The following is a 22,420-nucleotide window of genomic DNA, read 5'->3' on the forward strand; positions in this document are numbered from 1 at the left end:
TCCCCTCTCATTATCTGGTCGCATAGCCCTATACAAAATGACTCTATTACCAAAAATACTATACGTTCTTCAAAACACTCCAATAATTCTTAAAACCAAGGATATTCTTTCAACTCAGCTTTACGATCATTCATTTGGCAGAATAAAAAACCTAGAATTTCCCTAGTCAAATTAGCTCTACCTATGAAAATTGGAGGATTATCTCTCCCTGATTTACGCACATATAATCAGGTATTTCTAGCCCGTATTATAGCTAACTAGTAGTAATTACATTACAAATGCAGAGTTGGACTCTAATATAACATACCCAATCGACCTAAGGGCCTTAATACATTGTAATAAAAACGTGCTTCCTCTAGAAATAAAAAAAAATTAGGTAGATATACAATCCACTTTTTATGTGGAAAAAGGTTTGTAATCTATTATCCATAGAATCTAGGGTATCAAGATATAATCCATTACTAAATAATCCGCAGTTTCAAGCTGGGATGCAATCGGCCCTCTTTATGCAATGGGAGACCCAAGGGCTTATATTTGCCCATCAACTACTAGACTTTGAGAGTAAATGTATTAGGGCCTTTAACTCCCTAAAAGAAGAATTTCATATTCCTAATTTCTTTGCCTATTTACAGGCAAGACATTATGCTGTCAGCCTCTCAACTGGTTACGGCTGGGATTGGTTTCTGGGAAAGATAGAAAATTGGCTCTTATTAGTTAGGAATGGTTTTACATCAATCTCTTATATCTACCAAAACCTGGTCTCAATTAAAGGCTCAGAAACAATCGAAAAAATTTGAGATAAGTGGGCTGATATGTTAAGAATCGAAACTCTGGATACTGCTGTAATTATCTCTTCAGTTCAAGCGGCTGCTAGGGCAACTCTCTCTGCAACATGGAGGGAGGCGCAGGTCAAGCTCCTCCACATGTCATATTTCACACCGAAGAAGGGGTCACAGTATGCAAATTCTAGCTTTAATACTTCTCCAAAATGTTCTCTGCCCCTAGCTAACATAGTACATATGTTCTGGGAGTGTCCAAAAATAAGAAATTTCTGGTTGAAGGTTCAATACTGGTTGGTAAACAAGCTGGGCCTCCCCTCTTTGTCTCTCTCACCATTAAAGGTGGTCCTATTTGCCCATGGTGGGGATTTATCCCCCAATAATATTAAAATAGTTAATTTGATTATATTAGCAGGTAGATACTTAATCTTAAAGAAATGGAAAACTGGAGCCATCCCGAGCGTAAAAGAAATCAAAAACTGTTTAAAGAAACAATGCATGATTGAACAAGTAGATACTGATTTGCAAAGGGATGCAGATGTTAAGAAATTCTTCGTAAAGTGGTCTGTATTTATAAATACTCACCCCATCACGGAAATTGAATATTTAATATATCCATTCAGAAACACTGAACTAGTACTGCTGGGAATCTAGTGACTGCTCTGTTCTTCTCTCTTTTCATACCTGCCCCTTCTTGTGTTTTTTTTTTTTCCCTGTTGTCTTCTTCTTAATTTTATAGGTAATTTCTCACTAGAATGTTTAGATTATTGAGATGCTTAGAAAAAATGTACAAAAAGTGAAAAAACCCCAGTAGAGTGTGCAGTCTAGTCTGGATGCTTTTTATTTCTTATTCTTTCTCTTTTGCTGTACCATACATTCATATTGCCTAAACTCGGCCTTTTTTTTTTTTTCTCATTCTCATTATCTTCATATGTTTGTTCAACATGTGTTAATTGGCCCTGTGTGGCGCAAAATCTGTATTCGGGTTTCAATGTAAATCCATTATATTTGATTTCCCTTCTGATTTTTAGGTATACCAAGATCAATTCTGAGTGGTCGTGTTGATTTACACGTATTACTTATACAGCATTCCTTCAGGATTGAACCTGATTTATGTGCAATCTTACCGGTTCACCTCCCGGTTTTCTATGAGGATGGATCTTGCAAGTCAGGTTTTCTTATAAGATCTCTCTGTATCAAATTTCCTTACCGGACCTTTCTGTAAAGTATATCACCTTCGGTTTTAGTTGGGGATCCGTCTGACTTCTACTTATTACAAACGCGCTGGTTCAGTCGCGGTTTGTCAGTTTCAGCACGGTAACGGCTTCCCAGTTCAAATGGCAGTTAATTTGCTATGATATTTGCAATACGTCAGCAAATTTGAATTTTCCATGTGCTTCTCCTTATTACTTGCGCAAGTTCTCTGGAGAAATGAATATGTACCCCTCACCGCTGTCTGCTAGTTTCAATTGAGTACCACACTTAAGTACTAAAAGTACTCTTGTCTCATTAAACTTTTTGCAAACACAGATCCTTTGGGTTTAGCAGGTTGTAACAGGTCGCTCACAGCTCCTACATGTTTCACCCTGTAATCCGAGCTTTTTCAAGATATATGTGGGATCATCCACTATCATTCCTTACCAATATAGATTCACTTGTGTTTTTAAGGTGTATGTGTGTGTTCTCTCATTTTTTTAATTATCCTAATAAAGGTTCAGTTTTAAAATAGCTTATTTCTGCCACAATCACATTGCTCTATACTTATTCAGCCATTAAGGAATGTGAGTGCTATCCAAGTGTACATAGTTATCAGTCTTATAGTGATACAATTAACTGATCAGCAGACAAGAGGATATAATTAATAGTAATTCCTGAATTTACACCTAAGTTGTGCCATTAGTATCTCCGTTTTTCTCTTAATGCTTTTCCCCAAGCATTTTATTTGTTTTAAATACTTTAATATGATACCTTTGCATTACTGAGTGTATCATAACAACTTATCTGTGATTTTTTTGATGAACACCCTTTTAACTGGTCTGGTCTCTCCAACCCTACTGAGAGTTTACTTTGGGATGCTTCCATTTGTTTACATAGCTTTTCTATCACAAATACTGCATCATTGGTATATTTAACATAGGTTATATTTGTAAATATGTTTATATATTCTAGATGGTAAAATGGATTATTAAGGACAAACGAAAAGGGAGAAAAATAAATGGAACAATATTCCGTAAGCCTTTGTCATAAATATGCTTTTCCCCCAACTAGATCAGTACAAGACTGATAACTATGTACATGGATAGCAGAAAATGGGCTTGGAGAGGAGCCTTGAGAAAGGTCTTGTTTAAGGCCGGAACGAGTAGACATCTCTGGTTTAACGGCTCAGGTTCTAATTTTGGTAAGCATATCACCTACACTTGTGGAAATTTGTTAGCGATATTGCACTATGTATTTTATTTTTTATAGGAGATCTACTTTCACTGTTTAGAAGATCCTTGTACACTATTTTAAAGATTGTCACTGCCAGGAGGTAGAATTGTTTTCTTCTGCTACACACACTTAGGATTTTTTGAATGTATCTTCAATTTTTAATTTTAATTTGGATTTTTAATTTTTGGTGTACACCTATTTTTTAGCACGGAAGTTTTGGACACATAATCTATATATTTTTTGGACACACAATCATTTTTTGGAAACATATTCTTGGCACAATAGGGGACGTTGTTTCATCATTCAATCTTAGCACATTTTTTGGAGATATCTCCCTGGGCATTATTTTTAGATTATTGGAACATTGTGGACACTTATGATTATATTTTAGTTTTATGGTTATATATTTCTGTTATGTAAAGGACGCAGACACTGTTTGCGCATCTCTGTACAGAACGCAGACATACTGTTTGTACAATTGTTTACACTACTGTTATTTTCATCACTACACATCCTTGTCACGTTTACTGTACTCCACCAACACTACTATTTTGTAAATTTCTTTTAGGGTTAATGTAAACATGTGTAATTTTTAGTCTGAGTACATCATTTTAACCTGTTTTTATGATACTATAAATAAATATTTTTCAATACCTATATTTCCACTACCTTTAGCTTTCTTAGCTATTTAAGCGCTCCTCTCTATGTATAGAACAACGTGATTGTAGCAGAAATAAGCTATTTTAAAATTTAACCTTTATTAGGATAATTAAAAAAATGAGAAAACACACACACCTTAAATACACAAGTGAGTTTATGCTGTTAAGGAATGATAGTGGATGAACCCACATAAATAAATTGTATAAGCTGAAAAAAATATATTATTTTTTCAGCTTATACAATTTATTGTGAGCATTATCATATAGTCAGGGAGGTCAATACAGGCTGCCTGAGTAATACTAATTGGTGTGAGTACCACTATACGAGTTAGCCTTAGTATCACTCTATTTAGCTTTACCAAATTACTCAGGGGATAACACCTTGTTATAATAGACTATCTGGATTACAGCACCAGAACTGTAAAATTAATATTGACTATTACTATACACAGTAACCCAGGTAGATTCACATTTTACAACTTTGACAGTTGAAATTAAGGTGACTGTAGCATACTGAAAATACTAGAGCCGTAAACTGCTTAGTTATTATAGGTTTATCACCTTGTATAAGCAGTGCTATTATCGCATCCTTTTTGAAAGTATACTCTGACTGACCTGCAATAATAATATGTATTTACAGGCTATGGATTAATACCTACATCCTAGGTCTGTATCTTATACGTATCCAAGTACCATCCCTGCCATATATGTGGGTTCATTTTGGTAATTTGTAAATGTAAGCGCACAACTTCTCGACTCCTATAGCCTCTCCAAGTACTTATCTCCTTCCTAGATAATAATAAAATACAGGTAGTTGGGTGAAATTTAGAGGGTGCTAAAATAAGCAGATAGGAGACCCTAATAGTACATTTCTGTTCTTAAAAATCTCAGTTCTTCAAAATCAGTTCTTAAATTTAAAAGGCTATTACCACTTAATCAAAAATCTTTATAACATAGATTATAGTTGAAATAATCTACTTATTATGTTAAACAAATAAATACAAAAAGATTACAGTTGAATGTTGCAATAAAATTGTAGCAAATATAAATTGACAGGTTAAAAAATGTTTCATATAACACATCAAAAATATAATAGTTAATAAAAAATATATATTTATATTTGATTTCCCTTCTGATTTTTAGGTATACCAAGATCAATTCTGAGTGGTCGTGTTGATTTACACGTAATACTTATACAGCATTCCTTTAGTATTGAACCTGATTTATGTGCAATCTTACTGGTTCACCTCCCGGTTTTCTATGAGGATGAATCTTGCAAGTCAGATTTTCTTATAAGATCTCTCTGTATCAAATTTCCTTACCGGACCTTTCTGTAAAGTATATCACCTTCGGTTTTAGTTGGGGATCCGTCTGACTTCTACTTATTACAAACCCGCTGGTTCAGTCGCGGTTTGTCAGTTTCAGCATGGTAATGGCTTCCCAGTTCAAATGGCAGTTAATTTGCTATGATATTTGCAATACGTCAGCAAATTTGAATTTTCGTTGTGCTTCTCCTTATTACTTGCGCAAGTTTTCTGGAGAAATGAATATGTACCCCTCACCGCTGTCTGCTAGTTTCAATTGAGTACCGCACTTAAGTACTAAAAGTACGCAGGTCTCATTAAACTTTTTGCAAACACAGATCCTTTGGGTTTAGCAGGCTGTAACAGGTCGCTCACAGCTTCTACATGTTTCACCCTGTAATTCAAGCTTTTTCAAGATATATGTGGGATCATCCACTATCATTCCTTACCAACATAAATTCATTTGTGTTTTTAAGGTGTATGTGTGTGTTCTCTCATTTTTTTAATTATCCTAATAAAGGTTCAGTTTTAAAATAGTTTATTTCTGCCACAATCACATTGCTCTATACTTATTTGGCCGTTAAGGAATGTGAGTGCTATCCAAGTGTACATAGTTATCAGTCTTATAGTGATAAAATTAACTGATCAGCAGACAAGAGGATATAATTAATAGTAATTCCTGAATTTACACCTACGTTGTGCCATTAGTATCCCCGTTTTTCTCTTAATGCTTTTCCCCAAGCATTTTATTTGTTTTAAATACTTTAATATGATACCTTTGCATTACTGAGTGTATCATAACAACTTATCTGTGATTTTTTTGATGAACACCCTTTTAACTGGTCTGGTCTCAGACAAGGTCAGACAAGAGGATATAATATAAGACAAGAGGACAAGAGGATATAATGGTCTGGTCAGACAAGAGGATATAATTAATAGTAATTCCTGAATTTACACCTAAGTTGTGCCATTAGTATCCCCGCTTTTCTCTTAATGCTTTTCCCCAAGCATTTTATTTGTTTTAAATACTTTAATATGATGCCTTTGCATTACTGAGTGTATCATAACAACTTATCTGTGATTTTTTTTTTATTCAGTAATCAAGATTGTTTTTTTATGACCACCTATAAATGATAGCCATTTAACACTTATAATAATCCTTTTCAATATTAAATTAAAACAGCTGATTAACGGAACTTTCTAGTATGAAAAATGCAATTTTTTTTTGGTAGCAGTTTATTTTTAAACACATTCTTTTTACTACATGTTTAACTCTTTGTTTCAAAAAAGTTAAAGGACCACTAAATACAGCAGAATTTAATAATTGGTAATCACATAATAAAAAATAATTTTAACTTTAGCGTCCCTTTAAACTACACATATGCATTCGTCTTCGGACAAATACGTGTTCATCTGAATTTTGTTCCATTCATCCACAAAACGACTAGAGGAATGCAGGGGGGGGGGGCGCATTGGTTCTTGGCAGTTTACTATAGACTCTCTAGCACCATAATAGTTACATAGCATACCTTTTCATTTGGGTGTAAAATATATAACGACAACAACAAAAATAATAATTATGGAAATACAAGAAGCAGCCAGTAGTAAGAAAACATTTGCCTATTCAGATATCGATGCTGCACGCATCACAACACTTGCCCAGGGTACAAGAAAATTCCTAAAAACCACCCCTACTTATACGGCAGGTAAAGAATATGAAAAACTTATAAGGATACAGACTGCCTTTGAACTACATTCGACCACCTTGGCTGAGTATCACAGAGTGGCTAAAATCCCACGGGGGCTAAGAATGCACACAAGACCTACACTAATGTGCAATAACAGAGAATACTGTGACAAATTTGAGTTGATCTTGAATAAATGCTCATTCGACTTGATTGTACTTACGGTCGAATATTTGCAGCAGAAAATTTCACAGATAGACTCTGAACTGGCCTGGATGGAGATGGAGCTGAAAGCCGGCATGACAACAGATGAAATGGATGCATTTCTGGCGGAGACAAATAAAAAGATCGCAGATCTAAAGAAGACCACCCAGGATCGTAAACAATTGAAGTTTCAACGAGATGAGGCTGACTACAAGGTTGGGAAAGTCTATCGATGGCAGACCAAAGAAACCGGAAGTCAAAGATTTTCATTTTCGGCCCGAATCATAGACGCTATCAGCACGCCAAGAAAAGCTTGGGAACACCAGGCACGATGACCGATACTTGGTTGGGGGACTCAGAGCAAGGTAGTGGATCAGGAGAGGGGGAAAGTGATAACTCAAAAAGAAAAGGAGCCAGCAAACAGGGACACAAACCAGAGACCAGATTCAGACGGGGACAAAGGAAACATTAGTGATAAATATATCCAAACAATCACTAACAGCAGATGATCTAGATACTCTAGATAAGGAGTTATCCTTTTGCCCAGATTCGAACTGTAACTTTTTCATACTGCAACAAGAACTTTATCGCTTCTTTAGGACTTTTAAGTTAAAATCTTTTTTTTCTGACAATTGCTTTCAACAATTTGACAAGGTCTCTAACAAAGACAAATATATAAATGATAAGTTATCTCTTAGTAAGTTTGGTCTAAAAAATAAGAGTGTATTTACACGTAATAAATATGATGTAAGCATTGATGTGTTTAGTAAATTGGTTCTACAGGATGTTGAGATTCTACGTAAGAATACTGAAGTATATAATGACAGGGTAACATCAAATTTTTCTAAACTGAATAGAGTGTGGAAAACGTAAAGAAAATTACTAATATCATGCTGAAAGAAGCGGATAAGGGAGGGGCCATTGTTATCTTGGACAGGGATTATTATACTCAGGAAATTGAAAAGCAATTAACTGATACCAATATATATTTGCCACTTAATAATAACCCACTGTCCAAGATACAATTTGAAATTAAGAGATGCCTCCATAGGGCTAATGAAGTTGGTATTATTCCTGATGAGGTTGTCAAATTTTTAACTGTTTCACATCCCAAGACACCCATTTTTTATACACTCTTGAAGGTGCATAAAAATGAAAAAGAACCTCCGGGCCACACCATTGTTTCGGGGGTGGGATCTTTATTTTCAAATATTGCAATTTACCTCGATAAAATATTAAGAACCTTTGTGGAAAAATCTAACTCTTTCATTAAAGATACAGGAGACTTTCTGGGGAAAGTGCGAGATTTGAATCTTCCCACTACTAAACTTATCTTTTATAGTTTGGATGTATCTTGTTTATATACATAAATTCCCCACTTCAGTGGTATAGGGGTTATAAATAAAATACTGATGCAATCCAAACAATATGGACAATCCGAATGTGATTTGATAATACAGTTATTGAAAATAATTTTGTATGACAACTACTTCCTCTTTAAAGATCAGTTCTATCTGCAATTAAAAGGTACTGCTATGGGTTCCAACGTCGCCCCAACCTATGCAAATATTTTTATGAATTGTTTTGAAGAACATTTTGTCTATGAGAATCATCTGTTCAATCAGTGTGTCGCCACCTGGTGGCGCTACATATATGACATCTTTGGCATATGGTTGGGCGACGTTGGGACCATATTGGAATTTGTATCCCAACTTAATGGGGCTACTGACCATATTAAATTCACTTTGGAATAAATAAGGAAGGAATTAATTTCCTTGACACTAGGGTTTATAAGGACAATCAGGGTATACAAATAGACATATACAAAAAGAGTATAGACTGTAACAACTTGTTACATTTGACAGTGCCCATCCAGTACCCCTTAAAAAGTCACTACCCAAAAGTCAATTCTTACGAGTAGGTAGGATTGTGTACAAAAAAGATGTATTGATATCTAGATTACAAGAAATTACAGACCTATTTAAGGAGAGATGTTACCCTGAGGTTATTATTAATGAAGAAATTAAGCACATTTTGGAAATGTATGATAACCCACCGTTAAACAAGAAAAATACCAGATATAATACCAAGAATTAAGAGAGATTACTTTTTGTATCTCATCATAAGATTAAGCATTCCCCACATTGCAGAATTTAAAAAAAAACCCAATGGCAGCTTTTAAAAGGGCAAAAAATTTGAGGGATATACTTATCAAATCAGATTTATGGAGTGAAAAAATTTCCAAGCAAACCCTTTTGGGAGAAAAAAGAGATGGATGTTATCCATGTTTGGGTTGTTGTAATTGCAATAACCTCATTAAGGGTAGATATTTTTTTTCATCCCAGAACGGGAAATACATTTTCTATCTCAGGATTCTTTACCTGTAATACAGAATATGTTATATATATCCTTAAATGCCCATGTTCCAACATTTATGTAGGTGAAACAACCAGAAGGGTCCGGGATCGGATAACGGAACATAAATCTAACATCAGGACTAAAAATCCCAAATCCCCTGTTGCATGTCATTTTAAAGAGGCAGGACACACAGTAAACTAACTAAGATATCAGATTATAGAATTTGTTCCAACTGAGAGGAGAAGGGGAGATAGGGAGACAAAACTTAAACAAAGAGAGGCCTTTTGGATATATAATTTAGAAACTAAGGGACCGTTGGGTATGAATAGGGATTGGGACCTCTCTGTATTTGTATACGTGTTCTGATATATTTGTATAAAGTCCCAATGGATTCTGTATAGATACCTAATTTGTTAATATGCCTTTATTCTGTTATCTCAAATACCCTATATAGACAAACATAAGGGGTAGCATCTGTTTAAACTATTACACAATGGTGCATTATGTTTATAATGTGTGTAAATGATGGGGATTACAGTGTGTTACATTGTGTTATATTGCTGGCCATGATGTAGTCACTATTTGAATTTTCATATTGATAAACATTTGAGTTAAATGGCTGTTAAACAAATATACAGTGTCTATTAACTGTGTATAGTATGAAGGGAGTGAACTGTAGTAAAATGCTAACTTTGGGGTATTCATTTTGATAGGTATTGATAGGGTTAAAATATAAGGGAGGTGTCAAGTAATTACCTATGTGAGACCATGATTATAATATGTGATGTCACAGTAGGAGGTGTTTGTATAGGCTATTTAAGGACACTTATTGTGTATTATTTTATACATGACTAAGGTCCGAAACGTTGTACTTTTACTGGCTGCAATAAATATTTTTGATATTTGAACTTTGGTGCTGCTGTACTCTGCTTTTTGAATAATATTCATTTCTCAGGGGCTTTTTATATTGCACACTGTGCATGCTTGTTGCCTATACTGTTACTATTATGCTATCTGTATTTCCTATAGTGTAGTACAGTGTACCTCTCATCTAATTGAAACAATATTGTTATTGCAGTGGGGGCACCATGGGTTTTTCACAGTATACTATAGGCTTTTGACAGCACCATAGTGGCATACCTTTTTATTTGGGTGTAAAATATATAACAATAATAATAATTTACCTGTGGCTGGCTATATTGTACACAGTGCATTTCTGCCTATACTGTAAATAGTATACTATACATATACTGGTAGAAAACACTTTATCCAAATTACTCAGGACTTGAAAAGGTTTGGATTTTGGAATATTTGAATCTTTAAAATGGGGCAGTTTGGAGAGGGAATGGAACCAGTGTAAACAACATCTTATGTCATTTAGACAATATTTATGTCATAATACAACTTATACATGTAACCTAAAGGTAGTTTTATAAAATGTAAATACTTTTGTATATATAGTACTATCAGAAAGATAGATCATAAAGATGTTGTTTTAAGTAAATACAGACTATTATTTGCATTTTAGAACTCAAAATCAAACCAAAGACACAGGCATAGAAGATTGTGACTTACAGGTGGGGATAAAATATAGGCTTTTTATAGCACCATAGTAGTTTTATATCATACCTTTCCATTTGGGTGTAAAATATATAATAACAATAATTTCTCATTGGCTGGGTATATTGCACACAGTGCATGCCTGTTGCCTATGCTGTTACTAGTATACTGTCTGTATTGCATATATGTATATTGTAGTACGGTATACCCCTCATCTAATTGAAACAATATTTGTTATTGCAGTGGGGGCAACATGAGTACCTGTCAGTTGTCTATAGGCTCTCTGTGGCACCATAGTAGTTCTGTAGCATACCTTTTCATTTGGGGGTAAAATATATTTTATTAATAATTTCTCAGTGGCTGACTATATTGCACACACAGAGCATGACTGTTGCCTATACTGTTACTAGTTTACTATCTGTATTACATATATCGTAGTATGGTGTGTCCATATTATTCTGTAATAAAATTGTTAGTTGGTCATAGTGTACTATGTTTCTGGCTGCCGCCACCAGCAACCATCACTACCAGTGCAAAGTCCATGTCTGCTTCTAATGAGCAGAAGTGGGACAAGCACTGTTGCCTCTGCTTCACAGAGTCAAATATTTTCAAGGCCATTGTATGCTGCTCTGACTCTACATCTAGATGAGCGGCAGCAGCAGCAGTGTGATTTTATGCTGTATCATGTCATCCCATGTCCACCAGGAGTAGGAGATATGTAGGGTTCCACCACTACCACTAGAAGCAGCATCAGTAGCAGTAAGGCTTATCTAAGACCACCCATAATACAAAAGCAGAAAGTGAGGGTAACTGAAGGTGCTGAATTGACATTGTTTGGCTTCAAGCCTAGTTGTAGGACTGGCAGGGGAACCAATGTTAACAAGTGGCCTCCATGTACACGTCAGCTCTTTAGACAGTCTACTATCAAAACCACCTTCACCAGTGTTTGTCCCAGTGCCACCATCAGTACTGCCACTACCCCCACTTTCCTGATTCCTTCCATGCTTTATAGCAGCAGCCGGGTGGGTTAATCACAATTTGAAAGGCTATATTGGGAGCAGGGCAGATGCTGCAGGAGTAGTATATGGTCTCATTGTGCCAAGCAGTCAGGGAGAAGAGGGAAGTATTGAGCAGGTTTCCACATTCTCTGTTTTGGGTGATGAGGATGTTACTGTGACTCCCAATTTGTCTGCTATAGCCTTTACTCTGGACCAGGAGGAACTTGATTATGATCACTAAGTCTGTGCATGACGGGCAGCATCACAACTTCATCCCCGCTTTTAGGCCAGCATTCTCCACTTGTATTCTCTCCCTCTCCACCACCACCATTATCCCTTGTTGTAGAGCAACCAGATCTTACAACAGCTTGTGGTGCAATCTCTGTACTCAGTACTAGAATCATTGGCAGTTCCACCACCACTAGCACCACCACTTGCAGTTCCATCAGTAGAAGAGGAAAAAGTGTTCCAAGGAAGGCATAGAGAATTAGCATTGCTACATCTAAAATCACTGGCAAGAATACCTCAACAGCATTAGAAGGGTAGGCAGAGGCAACAACTGTTTTACATTGCTCAAAGGTATGGGACCTCTTTGTTAGCATCAGAGATGGCCACTTTACGTGAATGGTGCACAAGGATTAAGGCCACTTCCACAACAGTGTTAAAGACAGTCAGCCCCTTAGGCAGGAACAAGAGAAGGCAGGGCTTCCCCAGCACTGTCTTAATCAAGACATAACTACTAGGTGTAAGTCGACTTTGGATATGGTGGAACGTATCTTGGAGCAGCAGTGGGCTATCAATGCAATTACTTCTGATCAATACATTGGCATCAGGAGTCCATTAGGCAGAAATGAGTGGACCATGATTGGCCAGTTAGTCAGTCCTAAAGCATTTTAGAGATGTCATTGAGAACTTGAGCCACAACACTGCCAATCTCGGTCAAGTCATACCCTTGTTCAGTAACTGATTGAGCTAGATGGATGCCTTCCTGGAAAATTGTGAAGTGGTTCCTGGTAGAATATTAAGCAGTAAGGTAGCAGCACTTGTCAGGAGACTGAAGGAGCAGCTGAAAGGTCATATGTGGGACCATTTGGAGAAATGCCCTAAATACCTTGTGTGATCCCAAAGTTAAGGTGGAAAGGGCTCTTCACACTGATAACCTAACAACTTCCAAGGACAAACTCATTTGCAGGGTGTCTGCAGTCCAAGAAAAATGGAGCATGCTTTGTGAGCGAGAAGTGCAGCAGCAGTACACAGATATAATTTTTTCATCTTCTACCAGCAGCAGCACAATACAGCTGCGGGGAGTAGCTGTGTTGTTGGCCAGTAGACTGTTTGGTGGGACCCACTGAAGTTCCCTCAAGAAAGGGGAGTATACGTACCTCAGACATGGTAATGGCTTATCTTTGTGAACCTTCTTTTCTCCCTACAGCAGACCATCTCAGCTATTGGGATGACAAGAGGATTGTGTAACCTGCCCTGGCTACTGTAGTTCAGGAGCTCCTCTTTTGTCCCCCAACCACTGTGCAAAATGAGTGTTTTCATTAACTGGCAATATACATAACCCTCAGTGCTCACAAATATCACCGCAGCTCATTGAGCAAATGGCATTTCTCAAATGTAACATTTCAAAGATAGGTTACCCTGTCCTTAGCTTTGACACTGATTGATTTTAAAATGTATTCCACTCCTGCTCCTGCCCTTCCTGATGTTCATCATCCATCAATGCCTAATCCTTAGGGAACTGATGGCCACTGTGTCCAAGGGACTCATGTTTGTCCTCCTCCTCTGTTGGAGGTATATATTTGAGGTTCATTTACTGTGTGGCCTACCTAGTTAAGTAACTCTGCTGCTGCTCCTGACCTTCCTGCTCTGTGGATACTAGGCATGTATTTGTATGGATATTAGGCATGTATTTATCCTCCTCCCTAAGAGGTGTATTTTTTGACATTTATGTAACTCTGCTGCTGCCCTTCCTGTTCTGTGGTTGTCACGCAATCATATAAAACAAATGACATACCTTGTGCAGTTATAACACACATGGATGTAAAAGCTTCCCTGTGTTCCCCTTTGTTCAGAAATAGCAGACATGCATGGGTTTGCCATTGATTTTTCGTAATTAGACGGACGCTATTTTCAATTACGCACCATACTGCAGAAAAAAACTGGCAGTGAAGGGATTTATTAGATAGCTGGCAAGGGTTATAGTATTCTAGTGTAAGGATTACCCTCCCACCTGATACCTCCATGATCTCTCCCAAACAGCTCTCCTCCCCACCACCCACACTCCTCTCCACCATCTGAGGTACTGGGAGACGGTCTGCCAGTTTTAAGTTTTAGAACTTTTCCTTAATAAAGTCATTTTATTAATTTATTTTCTGCAGGATCCCCTTTACCATCCTACCTCCCCGATCCCTCCCAAACAGCTCTCTAATCCTCCCCCTTTTAATGGTGTCTGCCATGTTAGGTACTGGCAGCTGTCCAGTTATTAATTTTCTGTTTTTATTTTTTTCTGTAGTGTAGCAGACCCCCCACCCTGATTTCCCATTTTCTTTATTGTAGTTTCCCTTCCCTCTCTCTCCCTTCCAAACTTTATTTTTTGCAGTGTAAGGCCACTCCCCCCTTTCCATCTCCCTTCCACCTCTGTTCCGCCCGCCTTCCTCCTTCCCTTCCTCACCCCCCACCCACACTGAAGGAGGCACGGTCTGTTTCACTGGCTGTAATGATATGGCAATCTGCACTCATTTGGTATCGGAGCACCGATTGTGCTCTGTTACCTTATGAGGACAGATTGCCTGCAGCTCCGAAACAGCAGTCTCAGCTGTTACTTTACAGTCGAGACTGCTGGAGCTTCCAGAAGCTGCAACATAAATATATATACATTATGCGTTACGATGGGCAATGTACCGTATGATCTATATATACATCAGATTTGGTTGAGGGGTTAACAAATCAATATAATAAATTGAAGACAGGGAAAAGAGGGAAAACATTTTTGTCCCTGTGTCTAATAAAATAAATCAATGAAATAAAATAAAGGCATTGTATGCAGAGCATCCTATTATAAAAATGAGTAGAAAATTATAGTCTATACCTGCTTCAGAGATGACCCATTTAACCCACCTTGTACTGGTAGTAGAATAAACACAAGTGTAAGGAGACATGAAAGATATAAGAAGTTGTTTAGAGAAATGATTACAAAACAGCAAAGTTTAGTATTCTCATAAAAGTAGGGGTAGAATAGTGAGGAAGAGTGTTTTAGTTCTATGTGAAAAGAGAAAAGTAAATCTCTGTGAGAAAACATTCTGCAGTAATAATTGAAGGCTCTAACATCTAAAGCTCTTTTATAAGAAAGGAGATAGCAAAGTAGCAAGTTTAGCAGAAAGTTGTTTGTAGGTATGGTATTATTAGTAGGCTTTTTTTCTTTTTAAAAGAGAAAAAATGGTCTGTATCCAAGAAGAAATAGTATTTTGGTAAAGGAGATCTTTTGATACAAATAACTTTCATAAGTCTATGAATCTGAGGAACGTGACTTTCGGGAATATCTGAAAAAAAAAGGAATGACCTTGAGAAATGGCGGCCCATGCAATATTGATGGTATGATAAGTCAATCCTAAACTGAAAATATTATTTTAATAAATAAAAATTGTAACTATGGATACTGAAAAGGGATCCAAACCCATTCCATCGACCATGCCGAAAGATAAGATTTGCAGGTTATCTATACCAAGAGTCTTGTATGAGATGTTTTCTAGAAAGACCCTTGAAATGGTCCAAGGGACTAGGCAAAGTAACTTGAGGGTGAGGGTTGCTGTTTGAATCCAAGAGTAGGTCCAGAAGAAATGGAAGGAGGAGAGGGAGCTGAAACAACATCTTAAGGAGAGACAAATACCAAGGCCAAAGAGGGGTGGTTAGGGAAAGAGTTTTCCAACAAACAGTTATGAATGAGGGAAAGCATAAACACTGGATATCAATGAGAGTTAAAGGAATGCATCTATGATTTGTGCTTTCAGATCTGAGCTCCAGCTGAAAAAGGGCAGATCTGATAATTTAGATTAGATGCAAAAAGGTATATCAAAAAAGGGTCCTTCTTCTCTGAAGAGAGAGAAATAGAGTGTTTTTTCATTTCCAATTTCTGGGATCCTGAAGATATTTGGATCTCCAGTCTGCTATGGACTTTGCAAGACCCAGATGGTATTTTGCTGAAATAGAAATAATTTGTTTGAGGCATTTATAAATACATTGGTAATGTCTTAAAGGAGTTTTGATTTGGTTTATTCTTGACGGTTCTGGTAACAAGCTGAGATACTGTTCATGCATTATAGTAACTAAACTTTTTTCTACAAAAGAATGTGCCAGAAGTTCTATACAATTGATATGGAGATAATGTTTGGAAATAGACCATCTGCTTCCCGTTAAAATCTGTACTGCTGGTGTCAGATTGTAAGATCTAAGTCTAATGATTTACCCAAAATAGCCTTGTCATTCCAGGCTTCTATATTGGATAATCACAAGAGGAGTTCCTCTTAAGCTTCTAATGATAATTGAATTCCATGTGAATATGAGAGACCTTTAGAAAAATTCTGAATCTGTAAATGTTGTAGAGCTCGATAGTGTAAAGAGACTGGGAAAGTGGCTTGCATCAAGGATGCGAATAATCCTATGATCCAAGCCTGATTCCTCAGGGGAAAATATTTTTTTTTGAGTAAACATACTTTTTTTTCCTTTCATCTGTTCCATAGGGAGAATTAATTGAGAAGTAGTGTTGTTGGGTTGAAACCCTAGAAATGTACTGTTCTGTGTAGGGGACAGGACTGAAGAATTGTTATCTGTAGGTGTTTGAGAGTGGGAGGGTTTTGGAAATGATATAAGTATCACCTAATTAGATAATTAGTCAAATTTAAGCAAAAATGATGGGGGAAAGCAGTAAGCCAATCCGCATAAAAACCTTCAATAAGGGGGCGTAGCTAGGAAGCAGCCATGGTGGGTCACAAATTTATGAAGGTCCCAGACCACTTCCAATAATCCATTTATCTTGTAAGGTCCACATTGAGAGAAAGATGGAGGAGAAATTTAGAGATCTCTCAAGCCTCCTACGGGCTCATACTGTAACTACTGCACAATTGGCTGTAATTTCTCACATATAACCTAATATCTTATTCCTACTAAATAATACAAATCTTATACTAGTTACCAATATCCTAAAACATAAAAATATCACATTGAATGTTATATTGTTGTATGCTGTTTTTGTTAGTTTATAGTTCACCATTTCAGAATTTTCATTTTAAAATGCTGAATTTTAATTAAGTGTACCAAGGTCCAAGAGCGGCCACCACATATGCTCATTTTCCTCTGTTTTATGTCATTAATTTAGCTGGGTTCAAGAGTGACCCTCAGTGTCTTAAGAGGAAATCTGTTATAGGAAAACAAAAACAAAACGGAGGTTTCACACATATATATATATATATATATATATATATATATATATATATATATATATATATATATATATATATATATATTATATATATATATATATATATACTGTGTATATATATATATATATATATATATATATATATATATATATATATATGTGTGTGTATATATATATATATATATACTGTGTATATATATATATATATATATATATGTTCAACTTTTATTGTTGACGAATTTGTCATTTTCTTCGCGTTTATGTTGTTATACTACAAACTGTTAGAATTTATTCATTTCTGTTTCATGAGACAGGGTTTCTGCTATTTACATGTATGTAACTTTTAACAGTATATCGAATTGTAACCTTTACTAACTGCTATATTACCTCATTGATTATTATATGATCTCGTATTTAACATATACCGAAATGTGTACTTAACTGTATTGATTAGGTTTTTGTCTATGTACATGCTATTAATGTGAAAGAACATTTACGTTTTATCTTGTCATTCATAAAAACCTCAATAAAAATTATGGGGGAAAAAAAACCTTCAATAAGAAAATGTATTAATATGTGTTAATACTAATATAACCTCAGGGTATGAACAAAATAGAGAGAATTATTAAATAATTGTAAACAGGCATACAACTGAGAAAGGGTTGCTCAGCCCTGTGTTTAAAGTGAAAAACTACTGCTTTAAAGGGACACTGAACCCAATTTTTTTCTTTTGTGATTCAAATAGAGCATGCCATTTTAAGCAACTTTCTAATTTACTCCTATTATCAAATTTTCTTCATTCTCTTGCTATCTTTATTTGAAAAAGAAGGAATCTAAGCCTTTTTTTGGTTCAGAACTCTGGATAGCACTTTTTTTTGCTGGATGAATTTATCCACCAATCAGCAAGGACAACCCAGGTTGTTTACCAAAAATGGGCTTAAAATGTCATACTCTATCTGAATCACGATAGAAAAAAATTGGGTTCAGTGTCCCTTTAAGAAAGTAACATAAAATATTAAGTCTAGCATAACCACATTCATAAAGCAATTCAATATTTCACAGCACCATATGTCATGATAAAAAGTATTTTATTGAAGCATAATAACAGCACAAGTATGCGACATTTCGGGATCACAATCCCTTAATCATGCATGATTAAGGGATTATGATCCCGAAACTTTGCATATTTGTGCTGTTGTTGTGCTTCAATAAAATACTTTTCTTTTACAAGATACTATGAGTCCACGGATTTCATCCTTACTTATGGGATATTGCCTCCTGGTCAACAGGAGGAGGCCAAGAGCACCACAGCAGAGCTGTATATATAGCTCCTCCCTTCCCTCCCACTCCAGTCATTCTCTTTGCCTGTGTTAGACTAGGAAGAGGTAAAGTGAGGTGTTAGTTTAGTTTATTCAATCAAGAGTTTTTTATTTTCAAATGGTGCCAGTGTGTACTATTTTTCTACAGGTTGTAGCCAGGACCTGGTCAGTCTCTTGTTAGCAGAGCTTTAAGGCATTGGGAACTGGTGGGATTAATTTCTCACTGCGCCTCCCATACTGTGTGCTGCCCTTTTTAATATGGTCTTAGACATACTAACTAAGGCCTTGTATGCCTCCACAGATTGTCAAGAAAATATTGAAGACTTCTTTGTAGCTGTGGGACACTTCATGCTGTTGATCAGCAACAAGGTATGTGCAGCTTTCTTTTTCTGGGACAGAATTAGCTCAGGAGTCGCTGCTACCTTCTATCTGCAAGCCCCTTAATTTATCCAGGACCTCCATTAAAGGGTTAAGGAGGAGGTGGTGGGGGTGGATGGTTTTACATCGCTCTGGACACATTTCTGGTCATATGTGGAAGCGTTTATGGACTGGGCTGACGCTGGGGGAATAGTTTATTGGGAGCTTGTTTCCAGTGTTTGTGTAACTTAGCTGTACTTGCAAGCCATTTATTTTTCTGAAATACCTCTTAGATATTTGCGAGGTGTCAGTACTCTCACTGCATGGCCGTTTGGCTGTGATGCAGTGACATACGGCTCGCGGATCTTGAGATATGTCGGCATGTCGGGTATACGCCCACGAAGGGCTGGGTTGGTCTCCCACGCTCTGATGCCGTGCTCTGATGCGGCGATCCTTCATTTTCGAATTACTACGGAGCAATGTGTGGAGGAGCTCTTCTCTGCCGGGACCGCATGGTCTTTTAAAATTAGAGCAAACGATCTTAGGCAGTGTGTGTGATTACCGCAGACGACTTTGATGGGGCAGGTAGGTGCCTCAGCAGAGCTGTTGAGGTGGCAGTGACTACGTTTAACGTTTGTTTGTTTTTCTAATATTTATATTTGATTGTATTTTTTCTGCCCTATTTGTTTAACATATTTTAATTGGATCCCTGTTATTTGGGGGTTAGCGGTTAACTGTACAGCTGCATATTAGAGCTGCTTATTAACTCTTTAGTTGCAGGATAAGACACAAGTTATTGCTTATGCTGTCATGGAACCTGTTACATGCTCATTATGTTTGTCTGCACATGTGGAACCTCCTTTTACTTTTTGCCTCTCATGTACTGAGAGGGCTTTACAGTTTAGGGAACAAATGTTTTGTGATACAGGGTATGCCTCATCTTTCTCCCCAAGTGTCACAGTCCCTATAACCTACCCAGGTGCAGTCCAATACCGCTGCAGTTTCTGCTGCATTTACTCTAAAGGACATAGCAACTGTTATGTCCTCTACTCTTTCTGAAGCGTTGTCTGCCTTTCCTGTCCTGCAAGGCAAACGCAGGAGGAAGGACGACATTGTGGCTACCACGTCTTCGGACGCTTTAATTGCAAGGTCAGAAATGCCTTTACAGGGCTCAGAATTGGAGCCCCTATCTGAAGGTGAGCTTTCTGAATCAGATAGCGCCCTGCTACCGACGGATTCAGAAGTTATGTCTTTCCGGTTTAAACTGGAACACTTCCGTCTGTTGTTGAAGGAGGTTTTGGTCACTCTGGACGACTGCGATTCTATCGTGGTCCCTCCAGAAAAGTTGAGTAAGTTGGACAGGTATCTAGAAGTCCCTTTTTATTCAGATGTTTTTCCAGTTCCCAAGGGAACTTCGGAAATTATTGCTAAGGAATGGGAGAGACCAGGTATACCATTCTCTTCTTCTCCTGTTTTCAGGAAAATGTATCCCATAGCGGATTCTATCAGGAATTCTTGGCAGACAGTGCCTAAGGTGGAAGGTGCCATTTCCACTTTGGCTAAGCAAACTACTATACCTATTGAGGATAGTTGTGCTTTTAAAGACCCTATGGATAAGAAATTAGAGGGTCTGCTTAAGAAACTTTATGTTCATCAAGGGTTACTTTTACAACCGTCAGCCGGCATCGTCACGGTTACCATCACGGCTTGCAGCGAAGCATCTGTCACAAAAGAATTAGCCAGCTTCAGGGCTTTAATTCTGTCCTGTATCTCCTCCAAAGGAGTTTCAGTTTTAAGAGACTCCTCCAGAGCATCAAACCAATAAGTTATTGGTTTGATGCTCTGGAGGAGTCTCTTAAAACTGAAACTCCTTTGGAGGAGATACAGGACAGAATTAAAGCCCTGAAGCTGGCTAATTCTTTTGTGACAGATGCTTCGCTGCAAATTACTAAGTTGGCAGCTAAACGTTCAGTATTTTCCATTTTAGCACGTAGGGTCTTATGGCTGAAGTCCTGGTCTGCCGATGTGTCATCCAAGACTAAGCTTTTGGCTATCCCTTACAAGGGTAAGACCTTGTTTGGTCCCGACTTGAAAGAAATTATTTCTGACATCACAGGAGGTAAGGGTCACCTCCTTCCTCAGGATAAGAAATCCAAACAGAGGGGTCGACAGAGTAATTTTCATTCCTTTTAAAATTTCAAGGGAACCCCTCTCCCCCTTCCAATAAGCAGGAGGGGGGCTATTCTCAACCAAAGTCCACGTGGCGGCCCAACCAGGCTTGGAACAAGGGCAAACAACCCAAAAACAACAGTTGCTGACAATAAGTCAGCATGAAGAGGCGGCCCCCGATCCGGGACCGGATCTAGTGGGGGGCAGACTATCATTTTTCATCCAGGCTTGGATGAGAGACGTCCAAGATCCTTGGGCAATAGATATAGTATCTCAGGGATACAAACTGGAATTCAAAAATTCTTTCCCCAGAGGCAGATTCCTTCTTTCTCGATTGTCTGTAGACCAGACAAAGAGAGAGGCATTCTTACGTTGTGTAAGAGACCTATTCTCCATGGGAGTAATTTGTCTCATTCCAATACAGGGACAGGGGTTTTATTCAAATCTGTTTGTAGTTCCCAAAAAAGAGGGAACGTTCAGACCTTTCTTAGACCTCAAGAGTCTAAACAAGTTTCTCAGAGTTCCATCTTTCAAGATGGAAACTATTCGTACCATTCTTCCATTGATCCAGGAGGGTCAATTTATGACTGCCATGGATCTAAAGGATGCATATCTTCATTTTCCTATCCACAGAGATTATCACAAATTCCTGAGGTTTGCCTTTCTTGACACACACTTTCAGTTTGTGGCTCTTCCTTTTGGTCTGGCCATGGCGCCCAGAATTTTCACAAAGGTTCTGGGATCACTGCTAGCGGTTCTGAGACCGCGGAGCATTGCAGTGGCGCCTTATCTGGACGATATTCTGATCCAGGCGTTGTCTTATCAGCTAACAAAGTCTCATACCGACATTGTTATGTCCTTCCTGAGGACTCATGGGTGGAAGGTGAATCTGGAAAAGAGTTCTCTAGTTCCTCAGACAAGGGTTCCTTTCCTAGGAATTCTAATCGACTCTCTATCCATGAAAATATTTCTGACGGAGGTCAGAAAATTGAAAATTCTGAACACATGCCGAGTCCTTCAGACCAATCCCCGGCTGTCCGTGGCTTGGTGCATGGAGGTAATTGGATTGATGGTAGCGGCAATGGACATCATTCCATTTGCTCGGTTTCATCTCAGGCCTCTGCAACTGAGCATGCTCAGGCAGTGGAATGGAGATTA

This window comes from Bombina bombina, chromosome 6 (genome assembly GCF_027579735.1).
Source record: "Bombina bombina isolate aBomBom1 chromosome 6, aBomBom1.pri, whole genome shotgun sequence".
Lineage (NCBI taxonomy): Eukaryota > Metazoa > Chordata > Amphibia > Anura > Bombinatoridae > Bombina > Bombina bombina.